Consider the following 20,157-nt stretch of genomic DNA (forward strand, 5'->3'; position numbering starts at 1 on the left):
CTACAACGAGACTCGTATTGGGGGTTATCTCAGCCATGGTGGAGAAGGAATTGGGGGAAAGGAACTTTGGCTTTGACTGGCTGAAGTACATGAACTGTGTCATGCCGCCGGTTGCCGCGAGGCACCATCGCCCGGCAGCGGGCAGCCGGCAGCAGGCAGCGCCTGGTTCAGTCGACTTCAGGTTGATGTGAAAGTGGAAGAACCAGAGACGTCGCAGAACCCGACAAAGTCGTTTGTGATTCATTATATCGTCTGGAGGCGCACACAGCTTTTGGCCGTGTATTAAATGATATAGATTTCTATGTATTATATGATATTATTTAGATATAGAGCTCCAGGACTGTAACGCAAGTGTTGTACACTTCCTTGTTATTTGGATAACCGTTCTGTCGGACTCTTGTCTCTGGTATTTCTACAATGAGACTCGTATTGGGGGTTATCTCAGCCAAGGTTGAGAATGAATTGGGGGGAAGGAACTTTGGCTTTGACTCCCTCAAGAACATGAACCACGACATGGAGGAGAAAGGGATTGTTGTCTCCAGCTTGAGACCCGCTGAGGGACCACTGCCGGAGGCGGAGGTGCCTAAGCGCTGCCCGGCAACGATCCCTTTCTCCTCCTTGTCGCGGTTCAGTCTACTTCACATTGATGAGGACGTTGAAGAACCAGGAACGTCGGAGAACCCAATGCAGTCGTTTGAGATTCATAATATCGGCTCACACAGCTTTTGGCCGTTATAATATATGTTATATGATATAGATATCTATGTATGCTATATGCAGTGATGTTGCTAGGTACGCGTCCTGCGTCCCTGACGCATTAAAATCTGAAAGGACGCACTAAACTCACTATCCATGCGTCCCGGGGACGCATCTCATTTTCCCCATGAAAAACGATACATTGTGAACATTAAACAACTCGTGTTTAATCACAGTAACTGGCTAAAGAAACCTTCTTGTGAGCAGACCGGACAAGCGCTGTTTCAACCCTCTGCGCATCTACTCGGCGCAGACGTGATCCCCTGTACTATCGCGACATGCTAATTTAGCCGCTACCAAAACAACTAGCTCGTCACCGTTGATTTCATTTCAACAATTAAAAATACGAACTTTATAGTAAATAAACCCACGTTTCCACTGCTCGATGCTGTGCTCATTCGTGTCGATTATGTTGTAACGTTTAGGGGACGTGCTGTAATGAAATAAATGAAAAATAATCCGGTGGTGGTGATGAAAACTACATTGAACGGCAGCCGCCAAATTGTTATGCCCAAACGGCGCCTGCGCATACATCGCGCTTCCAACGAGATCCCGTTTTTCTCGAGAAACAGGCAGAGAAGAGAGAACGCAAAAATGCCACCAAAGAAAAAGATGAAACCTATTGCAGGTCAGCAAACCTTTGCAGCTGCATTTTCTGTCCCCACTACCTCTGCACTCCTCCCTGACTCTGATCAGCCTAGAGAGAGTACCTCAACATTAAAACACATTTTTTACACTGGGGAGTCGGGACCCATTGAATTTCTCAGGGACCCACCCAACTCGCCACCTGTGGGTCCCGGGGACTCACTACATTGAAAACCTATCAACATCACTGCATATGATAATATTTAGATATAGAGCTCCAGGACTCCCGTGTGTTCTAGAATATTTACAGAACACGGCTAAAGGCTGTGTGCGCCTCGCCATTGCGATACATCCACTGTAAACAGAGCGCATGGTACCGTGGCTGCAGGCTGCTCAGGGCCACACCCCCACCCTCCTCCTTGACCCGCCTCCCTCCTCCTCATTTGCATTATAGCTACAGACACCAAAACAGCGCATTTGGGGGAAGCTCAATGTGCGACTGGCTCGGAGTGGCTGTAACTCTGCACCACGGCTGAATTTCGGGAACGTCTTTGAATACTGTGTTAGTTGCCCACTAATACCTATATTAAAGAATACATAAAATAGCATGTCATGGGACCTTTAACGTTATGGATTGTACATATTCATAATTCGAAATTCGTCTCAGCCTTTACACCACAGATACTATAGGGTCTAAAGCATATAACCGCGTTGTCTGATTACAGTTGAATTCATTTTCCCACAATTTAACAGCTCTCGTTTTGAAAAATAATCACCGCGCCATTCGTTTCAATGGGAATCGCAATACTTTCAACATAAAGTCTACATATTTATAATTGGAAATTCGTCCCAGCCTTTATACGACAGATACTATAGGGTCTATAGCATATAACCGCATTTTCTGATTACAGTTGAATGTAACAGTAAACTCACCGCAACTTCAAATTAACCACACGGAGAGTAGCATGGCAACCGGTCAAAAAACACAGCGTTCTGCGCGCGCATCCGCCGTGTTGATAAACAATAACCCCCATATTGAACGAAGTTAAACTAAGCTAGCGTCCCGTTCACAGGCACCAGAATGAACGAGTTCACAGTAACGTTTATTAGTGGTGCCGAGATGATGCCTCATGAAACGTCAAAGCCTCTCAGCCAGATGAACCACCAAAGTGGTTCGTGCTCGAAGCTTCAAATGAGTACCCTAGGGACATCTAGTGGTGAATGAAATTATGACAACCCAACCCAAAATGTGATTTTTGCTTCGTGTGCCGATACAACATTAAATCATTTGAGAATTGAAGTCATTTCAGTGATACATGTGTGTGAGTGTGCCATTCATAAAATGGCACAGAGCTCATGCTAGAAAATAAATCATTTGGCAAAAGTGTGTCTTAGCAGACGCTTTTATCCAAAGCGACTTACATCGGTAAATACACACATTGACACACCGACGGCAGAGTCAACCATGCAAGGCGACAGTCAGCTGTCAGGAGCAAAGTGAAAGGGACACAACAACACTGAACTTGGAGGACCTGGGGATTGAACTAGCCACCGGTTAGAAGTCAACTGCTCTACCTCCTGAGCTAAGCCGAGCCACCCTGCATGACAACTGAGAAGGAGTTATTAATTTAATAGCCATTAAAGTCGAAATCTCCCGCCAATACTGAACCCATATTTCGAAGCAGTAGCCCGAGGCGAAGCCTCGAACGTCACACCCTACGTCATTTCGCCAATGTGAATCCTACTCGAAGCGGAGCTTCGCTGGGGGAGGAGCCGAGGTACTCGACACACGCCCCGATGCCTCGACGCAAAACGTAACATCACTAATAAACGGTATAAACTTTGAGACTAGGTCAACCGCCACACAAGCATCGGTTTTTAGACCCTTCTCGTCCTTCAGTGGCCGCCAACGTTCGAAAGCAGCGCCTAGGATTATTCTTGATTTCAGTTTTTCTCTTTCAGCGTTTTTATTATCAATTACTCTCTGAAAAAGAGTTTTCCTTCTCTTTGCTGGTGGTGGTGGTGGTGGTGGGGATGGTGGCGTCTTGTCTGCCATGGAAATTGTCTTCTACTGCTAGGTCCAAATGTGGATTAACTAGTTCCAGTAGCTACCGCAGGATAACAACAAACAGGAGCTTGCTCTGGGTCACGAGCTCTGGGTCACGAGTACTGCATGAAGGGGTCGCGCGCAGGGCGCGGGAGTGCAGTACGACCGTTGATTGACGTACTTACTGTCCAATGCAACGAGGTGGCAATCCAAATGATTGGCTGGAGTTTTTCGAGCCCTGCCCGTTCCACAGTTGATTGACTTTTTTAATTTTCATGTCAGTACTTCTAACTCAGTGGCTGTAAGCGGGTTATGATAAGGATTTCAAGTAATTTTGCAAAAATGGCCAAAAAAGCGAATTCCGTACCCAACCTTTAAGAAAGAAAAAAGGATTCTTTCTGTGGCGTGTCGATAACTCGGATCTCCAGGTTTCCTTTCGTTATGCTTCCATCACGCTGATTTCAGATTCGCCTGTCATCGTGTGACCGGTGGTCTACAGTGTTTATTAAAGTCTAGACATCTCCGAATGCTTTGCAACCGTTCTCCACGGGAACACGCGTGGGCATCGTTCAGCCCACCTGAACGTGTTCAACTCATACTTACCTGGCAAGGGAGATACCATAATCAAGAAGGTGGTTCACCCATAGCGAGGCTCAGCCATTGCACTGAGGCCGTTGCTGACACGTGCGAATTCCCCAAATGTAGGAATCTCGATTGCATAATTTCTGGTAGTGGGGGACTGCGTTCGCGCTCTCCCCTGGTCGTGTTGTTCTAAAGAAATAATAGCTATGAATGATACCACCCTGAGCACGCCCGATCTCGTCTGATCTCGGAGGCTAAGCAGGGTCCGGCCTGGTTAGTACTTGGATGGGTGACCCCCTGGGAATGGCTGATGACCCCCCAAAGTCCCTATCCCTCAACCCAGGGATCGCTCATAAAGGATCGAGAATCAAAACGGACGGCTCCATGTGGTGGCCACCGGTGGGAGGTTTTATTTCCAGAAATATTATGTGCAAGGCCTAGATTATCAAAATCCGCTAGTCTGCTGAATGTTTTGTTTATTATTTTCATACTTTGAGTTGATGTAGCTGATGAGATTCATATTATCAAGTGGAAAAGTGTTTAATTGTTACATTTTTGGGCTGAATTAAGAAAAATAATAAGAATGTATTCAGTGCACTCACTTTGTCTGGATGACAGAGCCATTCACAGAACTCATTATTTTGACCACACAGGGAGTGCAGCCAGCAAAGTGGGGGTGTATTCACACCTCTGGTTGCGGGAGAGAAGACACAAGGACTTCTAATTTCTTTGGTGTGTTTTTTCTTTCCACTACCCCACCCCTTGTGAAAGCCAAGCACACAGAGACTCAAATTCTTTTACAACTTTTATTTTTCACCCAGAATGGGTTTCATTGAAAAGGCAATGCATATAAAACACAAGTAAACAAGATCTGTTTAATTAAAAGCTCGCCCACCACAACAAGGTACAGATCTACAGGCGAGAACACGAGAGCATGAGACGAGAGACAAACATGTACTACCATTTGCAAACATTTAGTTAAACATGGAGCTGACAGACATGCACACATCAAAAGGAAAGGCACATATAAATAACATTAATAATAATGCAAAAATCTCAACAATTGAAGAACACACACTTGTACTTAAAGGGGTAGTTCGGAATTTTGGACATAGGGCCTGATTCCGAAGTGAGCATTGGTATTCTATATCACTGGAGAAAGTTTTCAACACATTTCATTCAGTCCTTCTAGTTGCAGAGTTCGCTCGTGCTAGGCTAGCGCAAGTCAACGGGCAATGCTAGCCTGCTATTAAAAACAGTCTTACCCACTCCACAGTACACCCGAGGTAAATCAATTATAACGACAGACTATACATCTAAATGTCTGTGGTGATAGAATAATGTTAGAAATAAAACTAACCATGCATCGCATGAATCATCGAGGGACTACTTTCTCAGCAGAAGCGGAATTCTACTATGCGCTGGTTAGGTTTGTAACCGAATCACGACAGAAGAACGTAAACAGAGAAGCGTTGGACAGAAGCGCAATTGAACGACTAGGCAACATGATGGTTCAGTGTGCTTTTAGAAATTGTAGAAATAAACGGTACAGATGGGCACCACAAAGTTTCCACCAATTTCCAGTGCGAGATCCAGAAAGGACTCAACTGTGGCTTGTTGCTGCTGGCTTTGACATCAAAACACCGGCTCGTACATGTACGGTTCGTTGGATACAACAAATTCCTCATAATCGTCTTCAAAAGCAGATGCATCGCTAACTCCTCCAAACGTGGCCATATCTTGTTAATTTAATACGCTTGTAGAATTCCTTCGTTCACTGTACTCTGCGTTTGTAGCAATGACAGCGGCAGGTAACCTAGGTATCAGTCCGCCGCTGCCGTAGCCTACGTACAGGAATATAAACACTGCTGCTGAGACCCCGCAATTCCCTCAAAATGCAATGCAATGCAAGGTTGGTTTTATTTCTAACATTATTCTATAAACAGACATTTAGATGTATAGTCTGTCGTTATAATTGATTTACCTCAGGTGTACTGTGGAGTGGGTAAGACTGTTTTTAATTGCAGGCTAGCATTGCCCGTTGACTTGCGCTAGCCTAGCACGAGCGAACTCTGCAACTAGAAGGACTGAATGAAATGTGTTGAAAACTGTCTCCAGTGATATAGAATACCAATGCTCACTTCGGAATCAGGCCCTATGTCCAAAATTCTGAACTACCCCTTTAAGATACAACTCAACAATTGGCTTGTACAGGCTAAAGTGCAATAATGAACATGATTATCCAAAGACTCAGGTGACCAATCAACAAATAAAGGCTCAAGCTGTTCCTCCCTTTTGTGTTTTCTTTAGCAAACTTTTGTTAAAACTGAAGCAGACAAATACATAAACATCACAAACACATGAAGCTGACAAAGACAAACAACATGCATGACAAAAACACAGATTATCAGAACATGAACAACCACTAAAGGGTATGTAAACTGATTGTGTTAGATTGGAACTGATTAAGGTTAAAAAGATTGGCCTTGATATTGAAAATAGACCAGAATGGATACTACAAAGTTTTTTATAAGTTTTTTTGCATTTTTTTGAACGATATAAATAAATAGATAGTGCTTGCTGAAGCACTTTAATAACCCACACAAAGACAGAGACAAACACACACAAACAAGCCTCTTTCTCTCTCTTACAGATGGCACAGGAACAGTGGCATCACAGAGGTAAGTTATTCACACACACACACACACACACACACACACACACACACACACACACACACACACACACACACACACACACACACACACACACACACACACACACACACACACACACACACACACAGTCCTCCTTTCCAACTCTGCATCCACGACACTCTTAAAGAGTTCAAAGTTGTCATGCACCACATTGTCGAAGCCAGGGGTAGTGGACTTCCTAGTGGATGGACAGTAGGAAAACATTTTCTGAATGCTTCCAGCCACTTTGTCCTTGAAAGGGTTGTACCTCTTCCACTGTCCACCACAGTTTGGCATGTGGCAAGCCCCACATGGCCTTGAGGACTTGTTAGGCATGAATGCCTTCACTGTTGGTGCAGGAGGGACAAAGCTCTGGCTGCAGGATGTCCCACGAAACAGGACGGAGGGCGCCTGTGGCTGTGCGGGGAAGACCTGCAGTATGGGTGCTGCCGACACAGGGGGTGGGCCGTAGGTCAACGCAGCGGGTGGCCTCGGCTGGAGGTGGGTGGGCGCAGAAGGCCTCGGCAGAATGGGGGTGAGCGCAGCAGGCTTCGGCCGGGTGGAGGACGACAACCCAGTGGGCTGAACGGGTCGGTTCGCGGGAGTCACAGGCTGTGGCTCATCAACAAATAATCTGGAAACATAAAATACACATGTGATCAGTATTGATATGACGTGTGTGCTATTTGCTTTCCACAGCCAACAGGTGAAACAAAGTGCTTATGACAACTTACCTCCGCTTCTCACCACGTCTCTTTCCAGCCTCGTGATGGATGAGCCGGTACTGGACCTGAGGCCGGTCTGGCGGAGGGAGGGATGTTGGCAGCGCAGGAGCCTCCGGGAACGGTGCGTCCGACAGCACTTTCAGGTGAGGAGTCACCTTGTGGCCGAAGGAGCAGTCGCTCCTTCTGCCACTTCAGCAGCTCGTTCTGCTCTCCCTGCTGGCAGTACTGGAACAGCAGCCACACCAGCCAGCCGACATCATTCTCCACAAGCCACCTGAAGGTCTGACCGGCGTACTACCCGAACGTGATGACCAGCTGACCTTTCCACAGCTCAGCCCCCGACCTCTTGGCAGCCGCCTCTGCTGTCTTGAGATCCAGCCATTTAGGGTCAACAACAGTGCTGCTGCGGGCCTCTGCCACAGACCTTGCTGCCTTTGTACAGTACAGCCTGGCCTCTCCTTGCCGGTACAAAATGATGTTGGGGTACTGGTGTAGCTGTTGATGGCTGACCAGCGATGGTTTAGTGGCCAAGCTCTTCCCGCAGACATCACAGGTAAAGGTCTCCCTGGCGATGGCATGGATCTGGAATAACACTACTGTTTACCAGGTATGCAGCGCATCCCATGCAACAAGAGATTAACACGGTCGCCAAATTGCTTTATGTTACACTTACTCTCGCATCAGCTGTTGTCTAAACAGTCACATTTACCCAAATCAACACATATCCACATCAAATTGTCCAAGAAAACGTTGATTGTCGCCGAAAAGCAACAAGTTTGCAGGTATGCGACGTATGCCCTTACTCATTGTAAACAGTGTCGTTAGCCGCGCCTAGCTATCGTTACAAAACACACATTAATCAGCTTTTTATTTCAACGACCCCTGGGTACATATAGTCATGCCATACACCGTTGGAAAGCTTAGATTACCACGATTAAAAGGAGACCACCCACGAGTAATATGGTTGCTCGCAGACAAAACGGCGATAGGTTGACTGAAGTCTACCCAGCAGCTAAAAACGCACCCTCTACGTCTTCCCTTTATACACAACGACCGTGTTATGACACGGTCGAAATCTTTTCTCTTTCTACAAAATCGAAACAGCTTAATACAAACCTTAAAAAAAGGTCTAATTATTAACTAGCAAACGGTGAAGGGGATACAATTTACCTGAGTGAAACCACGTGCTGTAAGCTATTTTCTTTTTCAACTCGAGCTCATTGGCTGCAATAGAGTTCCGGGTGTTGACGTTGTTGGGGCGGGGAAATCGTGGGCACCACCATTTTGGCAGTATTCGATAGTATTGTTGGTTTATTTATTTTTTAACATTTTTTTGGTGAAGCACTGCTTCACCTGTGGGGTGTTCCACAAAGCCGGTTTTATCACATAACCGGGTAAGTTAACCCAGGGTTTGCTGTAACCCTAGGTTTTCCGTTCCAAATGGATCACGGTATGTTAGTTACTATAGCAACATATGCTCTGAATCAAACCTGGTCGGAGCAGGTTTTGCGCAGGTTAAGTTTGAAACATAACCCGGTTTTGGGTATTTCAACCGGCGTTCACCGCAGATTTCATGTGTTCACAATGGCATGCCCTTTTGATGAAAGAACTGCTGATATCAGAGCGCAAATTATACGTGCAATCCACCGGGAGCGATTGATAAGACCACGGCTCGACATCTTGGCATATTGGATGACTTTTTGCTGGAGTGGAGAGATATAGATTCTCGCGCAAATCTTTAATATATTTAAATAGCCTTACATAGCCAACACTACCAATCGAGGACCTGGCCTCAGTTTACTCCAGACTATTTGCGTAGCCCTCCGTTTTTTTCAAATGGTAGTTTTATCTATAGCCTATAATGGCTATAATGCTGGAGATGCGGAGCACATCAAAGTCGTTTCAGATGACCCATCCAAGATTTGTATCGGCCTCCTATCATAAAAAGAGCAATATTGTCTGAGTAGGCCTACTATGCCGAGAGGCATTTACAACATAAAGTATAAAATAGTCCTAAAGGACTTGCATCCACTGGAGAATGTTCGATCGTAGCCGGCGGCTTCATTACAAGCACTGATCCATCTTGATCTGTGAAGTTGATGAATTGTCACTTTTAGGTTTTCTACCCAGTTACCAAAAAAAGAAACATTTGGAATAGTATGCGCTGTGGCAAGCACACGGTTTGCATGTGTTACTTCAAAGGCAAAAAAAATCTAAAATACAAGAAAACACAAAAACCTACATTCAACCAGTGTTGGGTAGGCCTATGGCCCATGACTCTCTGAGGTGGTAGGTACCTCCAGGTACCCCCTCCATGCCAGGGCGCCCTGAATTTATGTTTATTAACAGCTCCTCCACCGGGGTCAAGACAATTTGAGGGCCAGATCCAGTCTGCCGACTGTCGGCCTTTCACCATTGGCTTAAAAAAATGGCTTATTTAAATGTATACCAATACGATGGTGGGAAAAGCTTACCAGTATGTTTTTTATACTTCATTTTTATACTTGATCCTCTGACCGCTTGGAAGCAATCGGAGTACATATTGTTTTAGAAGAAAGGGGTTATGTGGTAGGATCTTTAAGAATGCTTAACTGGGATATTTATATATTCATGGCTCAAATATTAAGGATCATGCTTTTGACGTGTAACTAACGCATTTACGCGGTCAGCGATCCGCTGCCAGGCTTTGGTTCTCCGGGTTCCAGAGGTTTTAGCGTTCCCTTTTCTTGTGATAATGTCCTTCTCCTCGTCATAGCTCTACAGGAGAACCTGGAGTTCCATTTCATTGAAATAAGCGGCCCGTTTCGCCATATCGATCAGGGTTTCCATGATCCATACATCACGTCTTTTTAAGTTTGGCGTGGACGCGCACAACCCTGCGTTAACCAACCCCGAGTTGATTGAACTAATGCATAACCGCTGCTGTGGAACCGAAAACTCTGGGTTGGTCGGCACAGGGTCAATCAACCTAGAGTTCAGCGTTAACTCAGTGTTTGTTAAACCTCCGTTCGTGGAACACCCCTCTGTAGTCTTATAGAAGCCTCCACTGCTCCAAACTCTATTTGTGAAACATGCAGACGGCCTAGTGACACTGCCAGCAGGCAGCAGCAAAGAGATGTAGCGACCTCGGTTTATTTCTTCAGCTTTCACATACACACAAACACGCACACAGGGTGCTTGGTCATTCTTTTGTTTTTTTTTCGTTGTCTGTTAAACCGCCACGTGGAGCGACGTGTCTGGGAACCTCGCCTCTTGGTCTGAGCATGTGTGGCCATCGCTTCTCGGCCTTTTGGCTAAGATCAAGTGTAGTATCTGTTCTTATCAGTTTAATATCTGATACGTCCCCTACCCGGGGACCATATATTAAATTGATTTTTGGAACTGGGAGATGGAAAAGGGGCTTGCCCCGTCCACTCCACGCATCGACCTGGTATTGCAGTACCTCCAGGACCGGTGCACCCCTCTCTCACTGTGAAAAACAAAACTAAACTCCTCCTGAGAGTACACCCGTCCGCCTGTAGGCAATAAAGTGTCTTTTAAAATTCATAAACGCACTGTTTACAATTATTCCAACGATATTCTGTTGTTTAAGAAAGAAAAAACGGATTCTTTCTGTGGCGTGTCGATAACTCGGATCTCCAGGTTTCCTTTCGTTATGCTTCCATCTCGCTGATTTCAGATTCGCCTGTCATCGTGTGACCGGTGGTCTACAGTGTTTATTAAAGTCTAGACATCTCCGAATGCTTTGCAACCGTTCTCCACGGGAACACGCGTGGGCATCGTTCAGCCCACCTGAACGTGTTCAACTCATACTTACCTGGCAAGGGAGATACCATGATCAAGAAGGTGGTTCACCCATGGCGAGGCTCAGCCATTGCACTGAGGCTGTTGCTGACCCGTGCGAATTCCCCAAATGTGGGAATCTCGATTGCATAATTTCTGGTAGTGGGGGACTGCGTTCGCGCTCTCCCCTGATCATGTTGTTCTAAAGAAATAATAGCTATGAATGGCTTCATCGTGCTATATTGTAGTCCATACCATGTTTTGCATCGCTACGTTTCTTCAAAAGATCACGCAAACGATGACGCCCAAGCAGTGTAATGCATTGCGTTCAAATATGGAACTCTGAGTCTGGAATAACGCATTCATTCATTCATTCATTCATTCATTCATTCATTCATTTCTTTCATTCATTATGGATCCAATCATTGTTTCTGTACAAGTCCCGTCTCTGGACATGGTAGAACTCTCACTCCTTACGTGCTCCTCCTGTATAAATACTAATATGGTCCCGACAATTCTTGGTTACGGCCATACCACCCTGAGCACGCCCGATCTCGTCTGATCTCGTTCAGGTGTGCAACCAGGAAGCGAATGAGCAGAGAGAGCAGGTGGAGAGAGCAGGTGGACTTTTTTTGTTTGTGCTAGTTTGAAAGTGAGTGAGTGTGTTTTACTTTTTGTATTAGTTTTTATTCCCCCAGCAGCTTGCTGTTCGGGGGAACGTCTTTTTTGTTTGTGTGTGTGTTTGAATGAGTGACGTGATGGAGAGGAGAGAGCGAGTAGAGAGGAGCAGGACGGATCTCATGGCAACTGACAGCGGACCGGCAAGCACAACGACACAGAATATGGACAACGGCATGGAGCAGATATCGCCCAAGAACACCGACCATGGAAAGACCCCGACCACGAGCAGGATCATGGACAACGGCAAGACGCAGCAACCGACAAAGAACGCCGACATTGGAAAGGAAACGACTACGAGAAGGATCACGGACAACAGTAAAAGTACCTCGGAATTTCTTCAAAGCACAGATAAGAAATTTGAGAAGGAGCTTACCTTGGCGGTAGAGATTGTTGGAGATGAGATGGTGACTATGATGGAACTTCTAAGTGAGGTTAAAAAAACGTGCGGGGTGGTGAATGGATGCCGTTTTAAAATGCCCAAAAAATACGAAATAACAATGGACAATGTTGAAGGGAAGGATAAACTGTTAGATGGGATTAGAATAAAGAAGAGCACGGTAGTGGCAAAAGAAATTAGAAATGACGAACTAGTTGTATCTTTTTTAAACTTGCCGACGTACATTGTGGATGGTGTCATTCTTGCCAAACTTGCAGAATGGGGAGTTAAGGCAATCTCGCCAATTAAAAGAAGAATGTGGCCAGGAACGGACATAGCCGATGGAACCAGGTTCTTGAAGGTCCGGTTCACTGAAACGGTGAAATCGCTACCGTACTCAACGAAGTTCGAAACACTTGTGGGGGGAGAGTACTTCCGCGTGATCCATGACAGGCAGATGAAAGTATGCAGATTATGTATTAAACCGGGTCACATCTTCAGAGAATGCCCAGAATTCAGATGTCACAGGTGTAAAAAACAGGGACACTATGCAAGGGAGTGTGTTCCAGAAGCAGCGGAGAGAGAGGATGTCAGCGTCGCGGAGGAGGTCAACGTCGCGGAGGAGGTCAACAGCGCTGACAGCGAGGAGGAGGAGCCGGAGGACAGCGACGAGGACGACATGCAGACGGAGGGAGACCCAGGGGGCGTCCCAGAGAGCAGGGCGGAGACCATGGTGCAGAACCAAAGACGGCATCCCCTGAGTGACGTCGCAGCAGGAGACGTGTTGGGAGCTGTGTGGCAGGAGGAGAGCCGGTCCGGAGAGGAATCGAGTGGAGAGAAGGCTCCCCGCGAGACGACTCCAGCAGACGGAACCGGCAGCGGTGGGGTAAAGCAGCATGGAGATGGAAACCGAGACGAGAGGGAAACTGCGATGGACTTCATGATTATCGAGGATATTTCAGAGGCAGAGAGTGTAAGCAGACCGCAGAAGGAACGAAAGGCGGAGGAGACCACAAAGAAAAGAAAAGCTGCGCTCCAAGCTGAGGAGAAAAGGAGGAAGAGGGAGGAAAGAAGGACAAAATGAAGGTTGGAAATGAAACCATAATTATATGTTTAATGTTAAGCTTGATTTCATTCAACACAAATGGGCTAAGAAATCAAAGCAAATTTGGAAAACTATTAATTAAATGTAAAAATAATGACATGTTATGTCTGCAAGAAACGAACTGGACAGACCATATCATGAAAGATATAAAAACGAAATGGACAGACATGATGTATGCAAACCATGGTACGGATAAATCATGTGGGGTAGCAATCCTGATAAAAAATAATACTGTAGAAAACCTCAAATCTACAAAGATAAAAAAGGAAGAGTCATAATCATAGAATTTAAATACAAAAAGATAGAGTACAGAATAATTAATATATATGCACCAAATATAGAAGCAGACAGGAAGGCTTTTTTTTTGGATTTAGGAAAATGGTGTGTGGGAAACTGTATAATAGTGGGAGATTTTAATTTAAAAAGTACAAGGTTGGATATGGCAAGAGGGAAGGAATTTAAAAATGATGCTTCAAGAAAGGTTTTTCTGAAAACAATGCAGGAAAAACAATTAATTGATGTATGGAGAAACGAAAACCCAAACAGGAGAGAATACTCAAGAAGGCAAATGGTAATGGGGGAATTAAAACAAAGCCGAATAGACTTGTGTATAGCACATCAGACAATGGTTAAATTTATAAAGAATATGGTGTATAAATTCACATCATTCAGTGACCATGCAATCCTGTCAATAGAGGTTGGTACTGGGATTGAGAGAAGGGGAGGAGGAGTGTGGTGCCTAAACAGTACTCTCCTAGAGGAAGAGGGATATAGAAATAAAATAGTTGCCTGCATAGAGAATGGAAAAAAGAACATGGACATGTGTAGAAACAAGGGATTATGGTGGGAAAGACTGAAGCAAAAGATAAGGACAATAAGTATTAGATATGCAAAGGTCCGGGCTTTTAAAGAAAGAGAGAAAATAAAATGTTTGAAGGATGAGCTGGCAGAAGAGGCAGAAAGAATTGATAAGGATCCAAAACATAGCATAGAAAAATACATAAAGGTGAAATCCAAACTGGACGTTTATGAACAGAATAAATGTATGGGGGCAATAACAAGGAGTAGGGAGAAATATGCGATGAAGGGGGAGAGATGCACAGGCTATTTTTTGGTATTAGAAAAAAGGAAACAGGAAAGGGTATATATTGAAGAGTTAGAAAATGAAAATGGAGAGATAATAAATGATTTTGTAGACATTATTGGAAATGTTGGGACATTTTATAAAAATCTATACAAAAAAGGAAATGCAAAGAAGGAAGATATAAATACAGTATTAGGTAATATTGATAAAACAATAACAAATGATGAGAAAAGTATGTGTGATGACAACATCAAAGACATAGAAATAAAAGAATCAATAATGTCATTGAATACCAATAAAAGTCCGGGAACAGATGGCCTTACAGGTGAATTTTATAAAACATTTATCGACAATCTGCTCCCAATTTTAAACATAATTTATGCAGAGATGGAGAAGGAGCAGGAGATACCAGAGTCGCTGGCAACAGGACTAATAACGATCATATATAAAAATAAAGGAAGCAAAAGAAAACTGGAAAACTATAGGCCGCTAACTGTACTAAACACGGATTACAAGATTTTAACAAAGGTATTAGCAAACAGAATAAAAACAGCAGCACCAACAATCGTAGCACCAACACAGGCGTATGGGATACCAGGGAGGGACATATCGGACATTATTTGCACAATAAGGGACACAATCGAATGCATGGGGAAGGATGGTGGAATTATTTTAAGTATGGACCTTAATAAAGCCTTCGATAGGGTTGAGCATAGTTTTTTATTTTGCACATTAGAAAAATTTGGTTTTGGGCAAAGAATAATCAACTGGATTAAATTATTGTACAAAAATGCAAGGAGTAGGATAAAAATAAATGGAACTATAACAGATCCTTTTCCATTGGAGAGATCTGTGAGGCAAGGGTGCCCGCTATCGGCAGTACTTTACAGCTTAACTGCAGAAAGTCTCGCGGAAATGATAAAGAAGGATAAGGAAATAGAGGGGATAAAATTGCCAAATGGGGGTGAAAGCAAAATACAGCAATATGCTGATGACACCACATGCATGGTAAAAAATATGAATAGCGTGAAAAGGATAATGGGAAAAATGGAAATATATGGGAGAGCAGCAGGGGCTAAAGTAAATATAGACAAAACTGAAATAATGTACGTCGGAAATATAAACCAAAAGGATTGTAACATACCTTTTAGAATTTCAAATGATTATATGAAAATATTGGGGATAAATATGGGAGTGAAAGAAAAGGAGGCGAGAGATGAGACATGGAATGGAGTAATAAATAAAGTGAAAAACACATTAAATGCGTGGAAGCCGAGGAGATTAAAATTAAAGGGGAAGGTTTTAGTGGTAAATGCATTAATACTATCCCAGATTGTCTATGCCTTGACTGTGATAGACATGCCAGAGTGGGTGCACAAAGAGCTAAACAGCACAATTACAAATTACATTTGGGATGGGAAACTGGCAAGAATAGCACAAAAGACACTGATAGGGAAATATGAAGAAGGAGGATTGAAATTGGTGGACTTGAATATAAAGAAAAAAGCAATACGAATAAAAACTGTTAAAAAGTATCTGTACGATAGGGTTGATTATGGATGGAAAAATGTTTTTAAGGAATATTTATATAAAAATGGAAGATGTGAAGAAAACGGTCTAATAATGATAATGAAAAACTCCATGTATGAGAAAGTGCCTAGATATTATAAAGAGGTGTTTGATGCATGGGGGAAATACAGAATAAACATTAAATATGAATGCACAAAATACAGTCAGGTAATAAATCAACCAATATGGTGTAACCCATTGATAAAAATGAACAATAACATGCTATGGGATAAAAAAATGTTTTATTCCGGACTAACGCAAATAAAAGATTGCCTATATGAATTCATACCTGGGTTTCTAAGATACCAGGCTATAATAGACGCAGTTAAGGAGTATGATGAAGAAATGAACGAAACCACTACTGTAAATATGTACGATAAAATAAAAGAAAGCATACCAATAGATTGGGTGAGGCAAATAGAAAATAACGTGGTTATAGAAAGGAAAATAACGTTCCCCGAGTTATATATAGAAAATAATGGGGAAAAAAGACCACTAAGGGATTCAAAGGTAAAGGACTACTACAAAGCGCTGATCCAAAAGGAATTTAAGGAACCTGCATCGGAAAAGGTTTGGGAAAAGGTGTTCCCAGGTATGGAAGGAAATCAAATATGGAAGCAGTGGAATGTAAGCAAAAATAGTATAGAATGTCAGGATCATGATTTTAAATTACGGCACAACAGACTGTACACAAATGTGGTGATACACCAAATAAATAAGGATGTAAGAAGGGAGTGCGATATATGCAAAACTGATCCGGAGACATTAATGCATTTGTATTATGAGTGTGACAAACTGAAGATCTTTTTCATGAAATTAAAGGAATTTTTGCAGGAGAACTGGGGGAAGCAGTATTTTGAGGGAAAGGACTGGAAAAAAACATTTCTGTTTGGAGTATGGGAAAAGAAAGAGAAAGTAAACATAAATATGATAAACTATGTACTAAGTCATGCTAGATATGCTGTATGGCTAAGAAGGAATCTAGCACATTTTGAACAAAAAATAATATCTGTCTGGGCCTACTTTGTATCGGGGTTGAAAAAGGACATAAGTTTGATTTTTAAATATGAAAAGGAAGAATTTCAACATTTTGTTAAGGGATGCAGTTTCATTTCTGTCAATGACAAAGGAAAACTGATGTATAGGATTGAATAATGCTTGGCAGGAGGACCTATTTGTTAAAATGCTGATGTTATTGTTTACTTTTATTTTATTCATTTTGTGATTTTACATTTGAATTCAAGTATATGTTTTTTCCCCTCTGTGTAGATTACGCTTGTATATAAAATCTGATTTATTTTTATAATAAAAGATAAAAAAAAAAAAAAGCACGCCCGATCTCGTCTGATCTCGGAGGCTAAGCAGGGTCCGGGCTGGTTAGTACTTGGATGGGTGACCCCCTGGGAATGGCTGATGACCCCCCAAAGTCCCTATCCCTCAACCCAGGGATCGCTCATAAAGGATCGAGAATCAAAACGGACGGCTCCATGTGGTGGCCACCGGTGGGAGGTTTTATTTCCAGAAATATTATGTGCAAGGCCTAGATTATCAAAATCCGCTAGTCTGCTGAATGTTTTGTTTATTATTTTCATACTTTGAGTTGATGTAGCTGATGAGATTCATATTATCAAGTGGAAAAGTGTTTAATTGTTACATTTTTGGGCTGAATTAAGAAAAATAATAAGAATGTATTCAGTGCACTCACTTTGTCTGGATGACAGAGCCATTCACAGAACTCATTATTTTGACCACACAGGGAGTGCAGCCAGCAAAGTGGGGGTGTATTCACACCTCTGGTTGCGGGAGAGAAGACACAAGGACTTCTAATTTCTTTGGTGTGTTTTTTCTTTCCACTACCCCACCCCTTGTGAAAGCCAAGCGCACAGAGACTCAAATTCTTTTACAACTTTTATTTTTCACCCAGAATGGGTTTCATTGAAAAGGCAATGCATATAAAACACAAGTAAACAAGATCTGTTTAATTAAAAGCTCGCCCACCACAACAAGGTACAGATCTATAGGCGAGAACACGAGAGCATGAGACGAGAGACAAACATGTACTACCATTTGCAAACATTTAGTTAAACATGGAGCTGACAGACATGCACACATCAAAAGGAAAGGCACATATAAATAACATTAATAATAATGCAAAAATCTCAACAATTGAAGAACACACACTTGTACTTAAAGGGGTAGTTCGGAATTTTGGACATGGGGCCTGATTCCGAAGTGAGCATTGGTATTCTATATCACTGGAGAAAGTTTTCAACACATTTCATTCAGTCCTTCTAGTTGCAGAGTTCGCTCGTGCTAGGCTAGCGCAAGTCAACGGGCAATGCTAGCCTGCTATTAAAAACAGTCTTACCCACTCCACAGTACACCCGAGGTAAATCAATTATAACGACAGACTATACATCTAAATGTCTGTGGTGATAGAATAATGTTAGAAATAAAACTAACCATGCATCGCATGAATCATCGAGGGACTACTTTCTCAGCAGAAGCGGAATTCTACTATGCGCTGGTTAGGTTTGTAACCTATGGAAGCCCGTTTCCGCCACGTCAAAGAAAAAAAATGCAGGTCACAACTCATTATTTTGAGATAGTATCTCATTATTTTGAGATAGTATCTCGTTATTTTGAGATAGTATCTCGTTATTTTGACATAGTATCTCGTTATTTTGACATAGTATCTCGTTATTTTGACATAGTATCTCGTTATTTTGAGATACTATCTCATTATAATGAGATACTATCTCATTATTTTGAGATAACTTCTCAACAGGACCAGACCAGTCATTGTAGCCTAATTGTAGCTTATCCATAGGTGCTACATATAGCCTATTATTACAGTAGATTAGCTGGAGATGATGAACTCGATTATTAAAGATTATTTCAGACGGAGGTATACAAATGCTGAAATTTTGGCTCGATTATCTATGGAGCACAACATAAACATTAGTAAAAGAACTATAGAAAGAGTGCTTCATAGAAATCAGCCGTACACCACCAGCGTTCAATACGTTGGTTCCCCGTGCTTGGAGTGACACAGTCTGGGGAAATGCCGTTTTCACTGCCGTGAATAAAGCTTTGCATTGCGGCAATGTGTGTGTTCTCCGTTCCGTGATCCAATCTCACTTTCAATGGGCGACCATGCTGCATCACTGAATCAATGAAATACCCCGCTATAAGACGTAGGTCGCTGTTAGTTGAGTGGGTGTTTAGCCAGATCATCTTTGGCGAGAACCCATCAATGCAACCGCTGATGCATATCCCATACGGCTTCAATTTGTCATATCCATCTATGTGCCACACATAATTCGGGCCACGACTGACATAGACTCTACGTCTCAGACGGTGCCGTGCACGGAGATCCACGCCACCACCATCCATTTGACGCAGCAAGAGACGAACGGTCTCTCTGTCCGTGATGATCCCTGCCATCCAACACTTCTGTTGCATCCACCTGTAGCCATGTTGTTGGCCAGAGGACTGTAATTGGCGATGTATGAAATCGGCTACTTCTCCGATGTCCGCCTTATTGCGTCTTCGCCACAGCTGATTCCTATGAAGCACTCTTTCTAGAGTTCTTTTACTAAGGTTTATGTTGTGCTCCATAGATAATCGAGCCAAAATTTCAGCATTTGTATACCTCCGTCTGAAATAATCTTTAATAATCGAGTTCATCATCTCCAGCTAATCTACTGTAATAATAGGCTATATGTAGCACCTATGGATAGGCTACAATGACTGGTCTGGTCCTGTTGAGAAGTTATCTCAAAATAATGAGATAGTATCTCAAAATAATGAGATACTATCTCAAAATAACGAGATACTATGTCAAAATAACGAGATACTATGTCAAAATAACGAGATACTATGTCAAAATAACGAGATACTATGTCAAAATAACGAGATACTATCTCAAAATAATGAGATACTATCTCAAAATAATGAGTTGTGACCTGCATTTTTTTTTCTTTTACGTGGCGGAAACGGGCTTCCATAGTAACCGAATCACGACAGAAGAACGTAAACAGAGAAGCGTTGGACAGAAGCGCAATTGAACGACTAGGCAACATGATGGTTCAGTGTGCTTTTAGAAATTGTAGAAATAAACGGTACAGATGGGCACCACAAAGTTTCCACCAATTTCCAGTGCGAG

The 20,157-nt window shown here is 42.9% G+C and overlaps 1 long non-coding RNA gene and 3 other non-coding genes across 4 annotated transcripts; 3 read left to right on the forward strand and 1 right to left on the reverse strand.

Moving 5' to 3' along the window:
- Nucleotides 1-3,983: 3,983 nt before the first annotated feature.
- LOC115539194 (U1 spliceosomal RNA) lies at nucleotides 3,984-4,148 on the forward strand. The gene has a single exon (XR_003975758.1). It is a non-coding gene; the product is annotated as a U1 spliceosomal RNA (small nuclear RNA).
- A 2,572-nt stretch (nucleotides 4,149-6,720) lies between these two features.
- Nucleotides 6,721-8,644, reverse strand: LOC115539188 (uncharacterized). Its single transcript, XR_003975752.1, has 3 exons — nucleotides 8,562-8,644; nucleotides 7,401-7,973; nucleotides 6,721-7,300 (listed from the first exon to the last, which is right to left on the reverse strand). It is a non-coding gene; the product is annotated as an uncharacterized LOC115539188 (long non-coding RNA).
- Nucleotides 8,645-10,664: 2,020 nt separating this feature from the next.
- On the forward strand, nucleotides 10,665-10,855 carry LOC115539196 (U2 spliceosomal RNA). The gene has a single exon (XR_003975759.1). It is a non-coding gene; the product is annotated as a U2 spliceosomal RNA (small nuclear RNA).
- A 345-nt stretch (nucleotides 10,856-11,200) lies between these two features.
- LOC115539193 (U1 spliceosomal RNA) lies at nucleotides 11,201-11,365 on the forward strand. The gene has a single exon (XR_003975757.1). It is a non-coding gene; the product is annotated as a U1 spliceosomal RNA (small nuclear RNA).
- Nucleotides 11,366-20,157: the final 8,792 nt, after the last annotated feature.

This window comes from Gadus morhua, unplaced genomic scaffold, assembly GCF_902167405.1.
Source record: "Gadus morhua unplaced genomic scaffold, gadMor3.0, whole genome shotgun sequence".
Lineage (NCBI taxonomy): Eukaryota > Metazoa > Chordata > Actinopteri > Gadiformes > Gadidae > Gadus > Gadus morhua.